This window comes from Vitis vinifera, chromosome 5 (assembly GCF_030704535.1).
Source record: "Vitis vinifera cultivar Pinot Noir 40024 chromosome 5, ASM3070453v1".
NCBI lineage: Eukaryota > Viridiplantae > Streptophyta > Magnoliopsida > Vitales > Vitaceae > Vitis > Vitis vinifera.
This window is the reverse complement of record NC_081809.1, coordinates 15477501-15490924: the sequence shown is the minus strand read 5'-3', so window position 1 is coordinate 15490924 and position 13424 is coordinate 15477501. Positions and strand designations below refer to the sequence as shown.

The 13424-nt window shown below is 37.4% G+C and overlaps 1 protein-coding gene across 3 annotated transcripts in view; it reads left to right on the top strand.

Moving 5' to 3' along the window:
• The window catches only part of LOC100251392 (protein arginine methyltransferase NDUFAF7 homolog, mitochondrial), a 95667-nt gene that overhangs the window by 20137 nt on the left and 62106 nt on the right, over positions 1-13424 (top strand). The window lies entirely within an intron of this gene.

Below are 13424 nucleotides of genomic sequence, written 5' to 3'. Positions count from 1 at the left end.
TAATCAAATCCCTAAAATAAATGGGTCAAATATGAATGCTAATGTAGAAAGTCTAAGGCTTGAAATCTCCAACTGTACAACTAACATTAGATTCATTTGTCAACAATTGCCTTCAAGGTGGAAAATAGATGTATCAAATGCAATGTTCACTGCCAAATTGAAAGTCCCATTTGACACTTTGTTAAAATATCTATAAGTTAATTCTTTATCTTCACAAATAGAGTAAAAATTAATCTTTATGGAACTAAAGAAATACCAAAAAAGGAATGGAAGGAAATAAAGAAATTCTGAACTACTCTATCGAGGGTATATAGGTAATTTTTCATTTTTTAGGTTCTTTATTGTCTTAATTTTTTTTTTGTAATTGGTGCACTTCTTGTTTTTATTTTTAAAAACAAAAATTAATGATAGCTTCTATATAAAAATAGAAACTTTTATATAAAAAGTATAGGCTTGCCTTGTTTTCTAAAAAATTGCTTTCATAGATTTTAAAATTTGAGGTAGTAAATTTTTTTTAATATCTCAATTTTTTTTTTAAAGTAATTTTCAAAAACCATTACCTTTTTAATATAAGCCTCGAAGAATTTTTGTATTTTATATAAAAGTTACTATTATTTTCTATTTTCAAAAATACAAAGTAGGAAGTGTATCCAAATGGATACTAATATGCTTATTTGGATACACTTCTTGTTTTTTGTTTTTAAAATAAAAAATAGTAATAACTTTTGTATAAGATATAAGAAACTCTTAGAAGCTTATATTGAAAAGGTAACAATTTTTAAAACTATTATAAAAATCATGGTATCAAAATTTTTTTACTACGTCTAATTTTAAAATCTCTGACAGTGATTTTTAAAGACAATAAGGTTAATATATACTTTTTGTACAAGATGTTCTATTTTTATGTAGAAGTTTCTAATTTTAAAAACAAAAAGTACAAAGTGGATCCAAATGGACACTAAACTTTCTATTTTTCAAATTTTTACCCTTAAAATTTCTATTAGAGTCCTTAGAATGTAGAGGTTTTATTTTTTTATTTTTTAGTTATTTTTTATTAGAAACTCTTATTACAACAAGTTTTTACAAAGTTAAATTTCTAATTCTAAGTACTTTCATTTGATTTTTTTAGGAGATTAAGTAGTTTAAATAAAAAAGAGTCCTATAAGTTACTACATAGGTTAGGTTTCTATTTTCATAGTTTTATTCAATTTTTAGGATTGATGATCAATAATATTATTATTTTTTTATTTTTATTTTTTTGGTATACCTTAAAATATTCAATGTTGAGATTCCATTGCTTTTCTTCTAGGTGATGTTTCTATCTTTTCTTCTTTATCTTTTTTTCCTATATTTTATTTTACTTTTCCACATTACCATTTTTTGATAGGGAAATGCAAATCATATTAATAAAGCACCAAAGAGGCACATTGTAGTACATAGGACATATGCAACGGGATATTAATAAAGCACCAAAGAGGCACATCGTAGTACATAGGACATATACAACGGGTGCCAAAAAAGGACAAGGGAAACAAAAAATACTCCCTCCCTCAACGAGAACCCAACCAATCAATGAAGTCGAATAAGGCCAATGGTCCTTCACCTATATACAACTTGGTCTAGTACATCAAGTTACAAAAAGCTCAATTTTTAGTCATTGGTTCGAAAGCTCCTCATTATCAAAGATCTTCTATTTCTTTCCTTTTACACTGTCTAAAAAAGGCACAAAGGTGCTGCTTCCCACATTTTTTTTCTGTTTCCTTCCAACAAAGGAGCCTCTCTACCCTAGTAGAGTCTCCTTAACAAAAGAAGGCAACACCCAAGTAGCACCAAAAAGGGAGAACAAAAGCTCCCACAACATCCATGCCTTGACACAATGTAGCAAAATGTGGTCAATTGACTCCTCTTCGATATGACAAAGAAAACATCTATTAGCCAATTGACATCCTCTCCTTTGAAGTTGATCTAGAGTAAGTGCTTTTCCCCAAGATGTCTCCTAAGCAAAAAAACACACCTTAGGAAGAACCCACACATTCTAAACAACCCCAATTGGAAAAGACACTGATCTCCTAGGCTTTAGAATAATGAAAAGTGACTTAACAGAGAAAGTTCCATCTTTGTCTCCAACCAAATGATGTTATCCTCCCTGTCTCCAATAACCACTTTATCTTGCAGCCTTGACAAGAAACACTCCAATCCCTCAATCTTCAAATCATTAAGATGCCTAGAGAAACTACGGAACCAAACACCCTTCCCCCTTGATTGAGTCCATAAATCCACCACCCATGCCTCTTTTAAGCTTGCTATGACAAATAAGGAAGGAAAAGCAACTCTTAAAAGCTCTTCCCTGCACCAAATATCCTTCCAAAACTTTACCCTCCCCCCATTGCCAATAGAGAAGGAGACTCTACTGTTAATGAATTCCCCCAATGTCCTTATGGCCTTCCACAAACCAACCTTGTACACATCTCTCACTTCCTTTAAAGACCAACACCCTTCATTCTTCCCATATATCCCACAAACTATCTGCCTCTAGAAAGCCTTCCTTTCCTTAGCAAAACATCAATTCCATTTACAAAGAAGGGCCTTGCTAAGAGTGGGGGGAGATGCTTCCCTTTACTTTTCCACGTTACCATATTTTTTATTCTTGTTTCAAGTCCTTCCCTTGAATCATACAAGATTGAAGCCCTAGTCCTCTTTATTTGATTGTAGAAAACCATCCCAGGGTTGTCTTATACCAGTTTTGGTATCATAGTAAAAGTTCTTGGCTTGATGGTACATGCAACTAAGGAGTGGAGCAATTTACCTAAGCATGAGTTCGAAGAGTGCTTCTATTAATTGAAATGTTGCTTCAACACATTTATAGGAAATTTAATTGCTCAACAAGAAGCTAGATGAGACAATGAGGCTATTGGAAAGAAGTCAAGAAACACAATTTATGAGAGAAGATGGTGGGAGCAATCACTTTGACCAATCACCTAATAAAGTATGTAAAGAGTGAGGTAGTTTAATGATGTATAATCAACCAAAGAGCAAAATAGGAGACATCCATTGTAATATAAACATAGAGAGGCTCTTAAACATTGAGTAAGATCAGAATGTGATATAAAAGGTACGTATTGAAGTTGTTGAATTTTTAGGAAAATTGAGTTCGACTTTTCTTGATTATGTGTATGGAAAATTACTTTGATGGGTATATTATCCTTGAGGATATCATGGTTAGTTTTGTTTAAAAGGCATGTTGCATTTATTATTTCATGGTATTGAAGATAAACTCTATAGAGCCAACCAACTGCCTATGAACACATGGAATGAGATGCAGTTGAAGATGGAAGAGTGCTTTCTCCCAATTGATTATGAATTGTTCTTATGTACCAAAGTGTTTAATCTCAAACAAGGTAATAAATTGGTTGAAGAATTCATGGACGAATTTCATGAGTTGAGTATTTAAAATCAAGTAATGGAAATTCTTATTTCTATCAATATATCTCTTTGTCGTTTCCTATAAAAAAAAAATCAAGTAATGGAAAGTGAGACTCAAATTATTGCTTGCTAGAAAGTTGGACTTTGAATGGAGATCCAACTTGAGACGTTATTTGGATAGACTTACACCATAGATGATGCTTATTATAGTAGCCCTTATGATTGAATTTTTTTAGTTTCTTGATGTCTAGGGTCACAAAATGGGGGTTCTTTATCTATTTAGACAATAATTAAACCCTTAAATACAACAAAATTCCAACACTTCTTATCATATGAATGATGGAGGCAACAATCAACAATTTTCAAATGTGACTAAGGGAGTTGCTCTAATAGTAAAAGAAGAAGAGAATTGGCGACAAATTAACATCTTCCATACTCATGTTAGAAGATAAATCTAAGGGTGTAGAAGAATCCAAATCCCTATTAGATAGCATGGGTAGACAACTCTATTTTGGTGAGTTAGTGTTGTCTAGTCATGTTTAATTGTAGTAATAATTTTAAGTATGGTGTAATATTTTGCTGATGAAAGTTATCCATAATTTGCTTGGAAGAATGGGGCTTTTTGATGAAAGAGTTCAAAATGATAGCTATGATAATACGTGTGTAATGCACACAAATGTGCAATATCTTGAAGTTGATTTTTTTCGTTACAAATTTTGCCCAATTAGCATCTATATATCTTTCTACTTTCAAATGACCTGTTTTAGGAAATAGAAAACCTTTCATTGGAGTAATCAACATTTGTATACTTGTCCGCTTTTAGGTCACCTTGTTTAGAAAATAGTAGATCTTTCATATGAGTAGAATTTAAATTTTTGAGAATCATCTATACAACCAACATATATGTTTTGCAGGGAGCATGCATGAATTAACTTCTATAATCCTTGCATAGGTTGTGTCAAGATGAGTATGAACCAAGTATGTTAGCTTCCTAACCAATCTTTGGTATTCCTTATTTAAGTTACCCGCTTCAATGGCTACAAAAATCGAGAGGTTGCAAAGAGATTTTTTATGGTCAGGGATTGGGGAAGGTAAAAGAGATCATTTAGTGAGTTGGGATGTTGTGTGTAAACCGAAAGCAATAGGGGGTTTGGGTTTTGGGAAGATTTCTATGAGGAATCTTGCTCTTTTATGGAAATGGTTGTGGAGGTACCTAGAGAGGGTTCAACTCTATGGCATCAGGTCATATTAAGCATTTATGGTTCACACTCTAATGGTTGGGATGCTAACTCTTTAGTCAGATGGTCACATCACTGCCCTTGGAAGGCTATTGCACAAGTCTTTTAGGAGTTTTCCTTGTTTACTCGGTTTGTGGTAGGAAATGGGGAAAGAATTCGGTTCTGGGAAGATTTGTGGTGGGGGGGCCCAACCTTTGGGAACCCAATATCCAAGACTATTTAGAGTAGTCTTGGATAAAAATATTCCTATTTCTTCAGTTCTCGGTTTTACTCGTCCTTTCTCTTGGAATTTTAATTTCCGCTGTAACCTTTCAGATTCTGAGATAGAGGACTTAGAAGGCCTCATGCGGTCACTTGATGGATTGCATCTATCTCCTTTGGTTCCACATGCCGGATTTTGGCCATTATCTTCTTCAGGGCTTTTTTCAGTCAAATCTTTCTTTTTAGCATTATCTCAATTTTCTGGATCTCCTCAGGTTTTCCCTTCTAAGTTCGTTTGGAATTCTCAAGTCCCTTTCAAAGTTAAGTCCTTTGTCTAGTTAGTGGCACACAAGAAGGAGAATACTAATGACTTGCTACAAGTGAAAAGACCCTACAAAGCCCCTAGTCCTGATATTTGTATTCTGTGCATGAAGCATGGGGAATCTGCAGATCACCTGTTCCTTCATTGTTCCTTGACAATTGGGTTGTGGCACAAATTATTTTAGTTAGTTAAGACGGATTGGGTACCCCCGAGGAGCATCTTTGACATGATGTCCATCAAATTTAATGGTTTTGGTTCATCTAAGAGGGGGATAGTCTTGTGGCAAGCTGCGAGCATCGCTCTAATTCGGGTTGTGTGGTGGGAAAGAAACGCAAGGATTTTTGAGGATAAAGCAAGGAATTCAGAGTATCTTTGGGACTCTATTGTTTTCCTTGCTTCTCTTTGGGCTTTTTGTTCCAAGGTTTTTAAGGGGACTTCCCTTAATGTGTTACAACTTGACTGGTTAGCGGTGTGTACTCCATAAGGAATGGTCCTTTATAGAGAGTTCGCTTGTTTGACAGTGTAATTTCTTGTAGTTTAGTTTTCTTTGGTGGGAGGATTTCTCATCCTTCTTATTGTACTTCTTTTTTCTATCTATATATCTCTGTGTCATTTCCAATAAAAAAAAAAAATATCTATCTACCGGTGTATCATTTGTGCCTTTACCTGACTTGTGATTTTGTTTAATAGAAGTATTAATAGGTTCAAAAGCTAACATTCTGGCTTCGGTCAACCTATCTCTTCTGGAAATGGTAAATGAAATATACCAACAATGTAGGCACATGTTGGCATAAATTTGTAAATAAGTAATGTACATGGTCAAGCTGTTGCAATAAATCTTTCTCTTCCTAGTAGCAATACAAATAGGAGACCCAATGATTATATTAAGCATTAAGCAGTTTGGTTATGTTAGCTCATTGCTAGAAGGAAAATCATAGGTAGGGTGATTGAATATCAGGCTGGAAGGCAGGAATTAAGAGGGGCAAGAATTAAATTCACAGTTGGCTTAAGGCTGATGGTTTCAAAGACCTACATAGGAGTTGGTGGTTGGGATATAGCTTTATTAGTTCTTATAGCCACTCTCTAGCTGCAAAGCTAAAGGCCCTTAAGCAGGACCTTAAAAAGTGGAATAGAGAGGTGTTTAGAAATGTCATAACAAGAAGAATCAGGCTTTAAACAAAGTCAGCTTTTGGGACTCTAAGGTGATGAAGGAAGTCTTGTTTACTGAAAAATTTGAAGCTAGAAGGTTGGTAGTGGATGAGTTTAGTAAGTGTCGACTTTGGAAGAAACCATGTGGAGACAAAAGCGAAGAGAAGTTTGGCTAATGGATGGGGACAAAACACAAACTTTCATAAAATGGCCAATGCATGTAGAAGAAGAAACTTCTTGGTCAAATTCAGAGTAAATGCAAAGTGGCTAGTTGAAGAGGTAAAAATTAAAGAAGAGGTTTTTAACGCTTTCCAAACCCTTTGGTTGAAGTTAAGGGAGACCTAGTAGTAGGAGAATGAGCTTTGTGACTTTAGGGAGGGAGGATGCTAGGACCCTGGAACTTTTCCTCTTAAGGAGGAAGTCTTTGCCACGTTGTCTAGTCTTTATGGGGGAGAAAACGCCAATGTTTGATGGCTTCACTATGGCATCTTCGTAGTTCTGTTATGATTTCGTTAAAGATGAGGTAATGAGGTTCTTTAGGGATTTCTATGATAATAGGTCATTGAGAGAAGTTTAAATGGTAATTTTTTCTTTTTGTTTTAATCCCTAGGAAAGGAGGAGTAGAGGATTTGAAAGATTTTAGACTCATTAACTTAGTTGGGGCGCTATATAAGCTCTTAGCAAAAGTGTTGGCTAATAGGATTAGAAAGGTGTTGGGAAAGGTAGTATTAATTAATCTTTCAACATGCTTTTGTGGAGGGTATGCAGATTTTAGATGCAGTAAATGAAGCCATAGACTCAAGGATAAAAAGTCTGAATGGTGGGTTATTGCCATGGAAAATATGGGTTTTGGTAAAAAAATGGGTTAAATGACTAGATGATGTATTTCATGGGCAAAATTCTTTGACCAAATGGATTAGATGATGAATTTCATGGGCAAAATTCCTTGTCCTTGTTAATAGGACACCTTTAGACTTTCTTTTTAGAGTTCTAGGGGGAAGGGGGCTTTGTTTTGGTTTTCAAGATGGGCTGAAGAGGAGGCAAGGGGCTTGAGTTGACCCATCTCTTGTTTGTTGACGATACTTTAGTTTTCTATTGTGCTAGTTAGGAGTAACTAGAATATTTAAGCTACGCCTAAATGTGGTTTGAGTCAATCTTGGGTTTGAAAATCAACTTGGAAAAAAGTGAGCTAGTTTTAGTCATAGATGTTTCTAACATGGAGGACCTTGCTTTGGTGTTGGGTTGTAGGGTGGGGAAACTTCCTTCTACTTACCTGGAGCTCCCATTGGGAGCTCCTTACAAATTTAGGATGAAATTGAGGAGAGATTTCTTAGAATGTTAGTTGTATGGAAAAGACAATAACTCTCATAAGGAGGGAGACTCACTTTGATTAAGGTGGTGTTTGTCTTTTGACTGAATAGAAAAAGCCAAAATATTTGACTTTTTCTATTAAGTTAAAAGTAATATGTTAACATCATCCAATATAAATTAAGTGAACTTGTTATCAATAAGTTCAATTTAGTTATGTTGAATGATGTCAATAGGTCACTTTTAGTTGAATAGAAAAAGCCAAATATTTTGGCTTTTTCTATTCAGCCAAAAAACAAACACCACCTAAGAGTAGATTATCCAACCTATCTATTTCATGAGTATAGATAATCTCTAGAACATTCTAGAATCGTGAGGAACCATCTAAGGTTTTAGAATCGTGAGGAGTCCTTATTTGGGTAAGGTACCAAAAACTTGAGAGCTCCAAGACATTGTATAGCTTATTAGTGCAATAAAGCTTCTATTCTTTTAAAATCTCTAAGTGTGGCTTTTGTTCCTCGTCTCTACCTTTTGTTGCACAACATTGCTAACTTGAGTCAGGAAGCCTGACTTGGTAACTTGAGTTGTCTAAGTGCTGCATGATTGCTTAGAAAGCACTTAAGTTAGTGAAAAGTAGTATCAGAGCACGTTTGCAAAGTGGAATCATGTTGAGCTTTAGCATCAAGGAAATGACTAGTGAGCAAAGTTATGGTAGGGAGAAAAGACTAACCACATGTAAAGCAAGGAATGAGAAGTCTAATGATGCTATTGCTAACATCAAGGTAACACTAGCAAAGTTGGAGCTAGCCATGATTGATATTAGGAAGGGTATGGACTAAGGCAAGACATAATAGGGCCTAGAGGATCTAAGGAAATAGATCTAAGAAAGGAGAGTGTCTAAACTCATTACAAGTCAAATTAGCGTTATTCAAGGAGTTCAATACTTTCTAAGGCGATGGATGCGTTCACTAACATAAAGTCAAGGGATAGAGGCCTTGGTGACATGAATGGAGACTTCTGACCAAGAGATCTATCAAGAGATAGCCATATACAAGATTGCTATCCTTGCTAGAATGATGGCTGCCCATAAGGCACCCAAATAGAGGTTTAGAAACCACATGCCTTTAGTGGTAGGTAGGATGCAAGAAGCTGAACAATTTTCTGTGGCATATGAAATGATATTTTGAGGTGAAAATGTTAACCGAAGAGGCTACTAAGGTGAGGACTCCTTCTACCTCACTAACACTACTATCCTATGGTTGCGTCATAGGTCTACGAATGTAGATAAGAGCACTTGCACCACTGATACATGGGAGAACTTTAAGAGGGAAATCAAGAGGCATCTCTATCTTGAGTGGCTTACATAGCGAAGAAAAGCATGAAGCATCTTAAGCACATTGACTTGATCCTTGAGTATGTCAAACAGTTCTTTATACTTATGCTTGAGATTCCTAACATAATTGAGGAGTTTCTATTCATCTTCATGGGCAACTTATAGAACAAGGCCAAGTAGAAGTTGAGGCGTTATAGTCTCCAAGACCTTGCCATGACCAGGACAGTAGTGGTCTCTCGTGGGGTATTAGAAATGAGACTCCTCCAGGCGCTATAGCATGTGATGCTTGAATAGTGTTGGATCTTCTCTTTAAAATTGCCTAGATGGCCATAGGAAAATGCAATTGATTGCAAAGCATTTGGAATATCCTATTGAGGAAGGGTTATTTGAAGAAGTTCTCAATGGAAATCAACAATCAGATAACCATATGCAGCTGGAGTATGACTTATTTTGTGGAAAGGAAATGTTTTCAAATACATTTCATTTGGGGGAATGGATGATTATTGATGGTTCTTGATGAACGTAGTTGAGGAGCTTCCTTTTTTGTGGGTTTTGTGAAAGAAGAGATTGGATGGCTTCTGGACCATTTGAAGAAGGCTTCAAAGATGGATAGGTCAATGGATTTTAACCCTAAATACATAGGACGAACCAGAACATCTATTGGAGGTGTTAATAAACCCTAATGATAGATGTTTGCAAATCATAGATGTTAAGAGAGAGAGAGAAGAAAACCTTGATTCTCATTCATGTAGTATCTACTTACAATTGAGAAAATATATATATACAAGGCTAGGAGTCCTAACTACCATACATGTGACCTATATTAAAAAAAGGAAAGATTTTACACTATAAATTCATTATATTCAACACTCTCCCTCAAGTTGGAGCATATACGTCATATGCACCAAGCTTGTTACAAATGTATTTAATCCTAGGACCTCTGAGAGATTTAGTGAAGATGTTTGCTAGTTGATCATTTGAATTAACAAAACTTGTAGCAACACATCCTGATGCGATCTTCTCTCTAATGAAGTGACAGTCAACTTCAATATGTTTGGTCCTTTCATGAAAGACTGGATTGGATGCAATATGTAATGTGACCTGGTTATCACAGATGAGTTTCATCTGTTCATCCTTTCCAAATCTCAACTCTCGAAGAAGATGTCTCAACCATATGAGTTCACATGTTGCCAAAGCCATAGCTCGATACTCAACTTCAGCACTGGATCTGGCTACTACATCTTGTTTCTTACTCTTCCAAGATATTAGATTACCTCCAATAAAAACACAGTACCCTGAAGTGGAACGTCTATCTGTGGGTGAGCCAGCCTAATCTGCATCTGTGTAACCAACAACTTGAGTATGACCTCTGTTCTTGTACAACACACCTTGGCCTGGTGTACTTTTGATATATCGAAGAATGCGGATTACAGCATCCCAATGGCTATCACATGGTGACTGTAGGAATTGACTAACAACACTCACAGGAAAAGAAATGTCTGGACGAGTAATGGTGAGATAGTTCAATTTACTTACGCGCCGTCGATATCTCCTAGGGTCTCCTAAAGGCTCCCCCTATCTTGGTACAAGTTTGACATTCGGATCCATAGGTGTGTCTATCGGTTTATAATCTAACATAACATTTTCTTCCAGGATGTCTAAAGCATACTTCCTTTGGGAAAGGACCACACCGGAACTGGATTGAGCTATCTCAATTCCCAAGAAATACTTGAGTTTCCCCAAGTCTTTGGTCTGAAAGTGGGTAAAAAGATGTTGCTTTAGTTTCTGAATACCATCCTGATTACTGCCTGTAATGACGATGTCGTCCACATAAACAACCAGATAAATACACTGCCCCAAGGAGTTATGATGATAGAAAACTGAATGGTCTGTTGTACTACGAAACATGCCAAACTCTTGAACAACAGAACTAAAACGGCCAAACCATGCTCGAGGAGATTGTTTCAAACCATATAGAGAACGACGTAACCTGCACACTAAACCAGACTCCCCCTGAGCAACAAAATCAGGAGGTTGCTCCATATAAACTTCCTCGGCAAGATCACCATGAAGGAAGACATTTTTAATATCCAACTGATAAAGAGGCCAAGAACACATAGCAGCCATGAAGAGAAGCAAGCGGACAGAAGCAATCTTGGCAACAGGGGAGAATGTGTCACCATAATTAGAACCATAAACCTGAGTATAGCCTTTAGCAACTAAGCGGGCCTTAAGGCGATCAACCTAACCATCAGGACCAACCTTAACTGCATAGACCGAACGACAGCCAACTGTAGATTTACCAGAGGGTAAAACAACAAGATCCCAAGTGCCATTAGAGTGCAGAGCAGCCATTTCATCCACCATTGCCTGTCGCCAGCCTGGATGGGAAAGAGCTTCATGGGTGCTCTTTGGAAGAGAAATAGAGGATATAGCAAAAACAAAAGCAGAATAGAGTGAAGATAATCGATGATAACTCAAAAAATTGTAAATAGGATGAGGATTACGAGTAGAGTGAGTACTTTTCCGAATAGCAATGGGTAAATCATCAGGAGAAGGCAGAGCCGGGGCAGGAGAAGCCGAAGGGATAGGAAGTGAGTCAGCAGGTGCCTCAGCAAAAGGGAGAGGAGCAGCGACACGAGGGCGACGATGATAAACCTGAAGTGGTCGAGGAGACACAACATCAGATGGGGAGACAATGGGAAGGGGCAAGACTTCAGAAACAGGAAGAGACTCAGAAGTGGTGGAAAAGAATGGTGAGTCCTCAAAGAAAGGGACATCAGCGGAGATAAAGTATCGATGAGTCTCAAGGGAATAACAAAGATAACCCTTCTAAAGTCTGGAATATCCCAAGAAGAGGCACTTCATGGCTTTGGCGGAAAGCTTGTCCTGTCCAGAGTGAGAATATGAACAAAGTAAGTACAACCAAAGACACGAGGAGGAAGGAAATAAAGTGGTTGGTCAGGGAAGAGAAGGAAATGAGGAATCTGATCATGTAAAACAGAGGAGGGCATACGATTAATCAAATAACAAGCGGTAAGAACAACGTCCCCCAAAAAACGAAAAGGAACATTACTATGGAGGAGGATAGTACGAGCTGTCTCAACAAGATGTCGATTCTTGCGTTCAGCTACCCCATTTTGTTGAGGAGTATGAGCACAAGAAGATTGATGAAGAATCCCATGATGAGACATAAATGAAGTAAATGGGGTTGAAAAATATTCCCTGGCATTATCACTGGGTAACACACGAATAGAAATATTGAACTGGGTCTGGATTTCAGCATAAAATTTCTGGAAAATAGAGAATAACTCAGCTCGATTTTTCATTAAAAATAACCAAGTACATCGAGAATAGTCATCAATGAAAGTGACAAAATACTGAAATCCTAAAGTAGACGCAGTCCAATAAGGACCCTAAACATCAGTGTGGACAAGCTCAAAAGGAGACTTTGCCCGATTATTCAAACGCTTTAGGAACGAGACATGAGTATGTTTCCCAAGCTAACATGACTCACACGAAAGCGACGACAAAGTGGAAAAACGAGGGACCATCTTCTGGAACTTGGAGAGACTAGGGTGGCCCAAACGACTGTGAATGAGGAGAGGAGCATCAGTGGAAATGCAAACTGCAGGAGATGAATCCGAGGTGAGGTGATAGAGGCCTTGAGACTCACGTCCTATGCCAATCGTCTTCCCTGTACTCTGGTCTTGCAAGGTCACAAATTTATCAGAAAAGGTAATAGAGCAATTAAGAGTACGAGTGATTTTGCTGATGGAAATAAGATTAAAAGGACATTCAGAAGTATAAAGGACAGAAGTGAGAGATAGAGAAGGCAGAGGAAGGGCCAAACCAATACCTTTAGCTACAACTTGAGAACCATTAACTAAGGTAACAGTAGGTAAAGCAGAGATAGTAGTCATAGAGGAGAAAAGATCCTTATTACCAGATAAGTGATCAGAAGCTCCAGAATCTAGAATCCAGGGTCCAAGAGAAGATGTGTGGGTAAGGCAGACAGAAGCATTACCAGGCTGGGCAACAGAGGCAACAAAGGCCTGAGATGCCTGAGATGCGGAGGAGCTCAGAGGCTGAGGCAACTGAGAATCAGAGGATTAGGCCACATGGGCAGTGCGAGGAGGCCGTCCATGTAATTGATAGCAACGATCGCGAGTGTGGTCAAGTTTATTGCAATAGGTGCAATGAGGACGTTGACCTCTACCTCGGTTACCACTGCGTCCTCCTCGAGAGGTAGTGTGAGAAACTAACACAGAAGAATCTGAAATGCTATCAGATGGCAAAGTCTGAGTGGACGAGATACGAAGGAGGCGAGCAAACACATCATTCAAGGACGGAACTGATGAACTACCAAGAATTTGATCGCGGACAGGCTCAAGATCCGGACGGAGGCCAATAAGAGTAAGGACCATGAAGAACTTATCAAGCTGTGTTT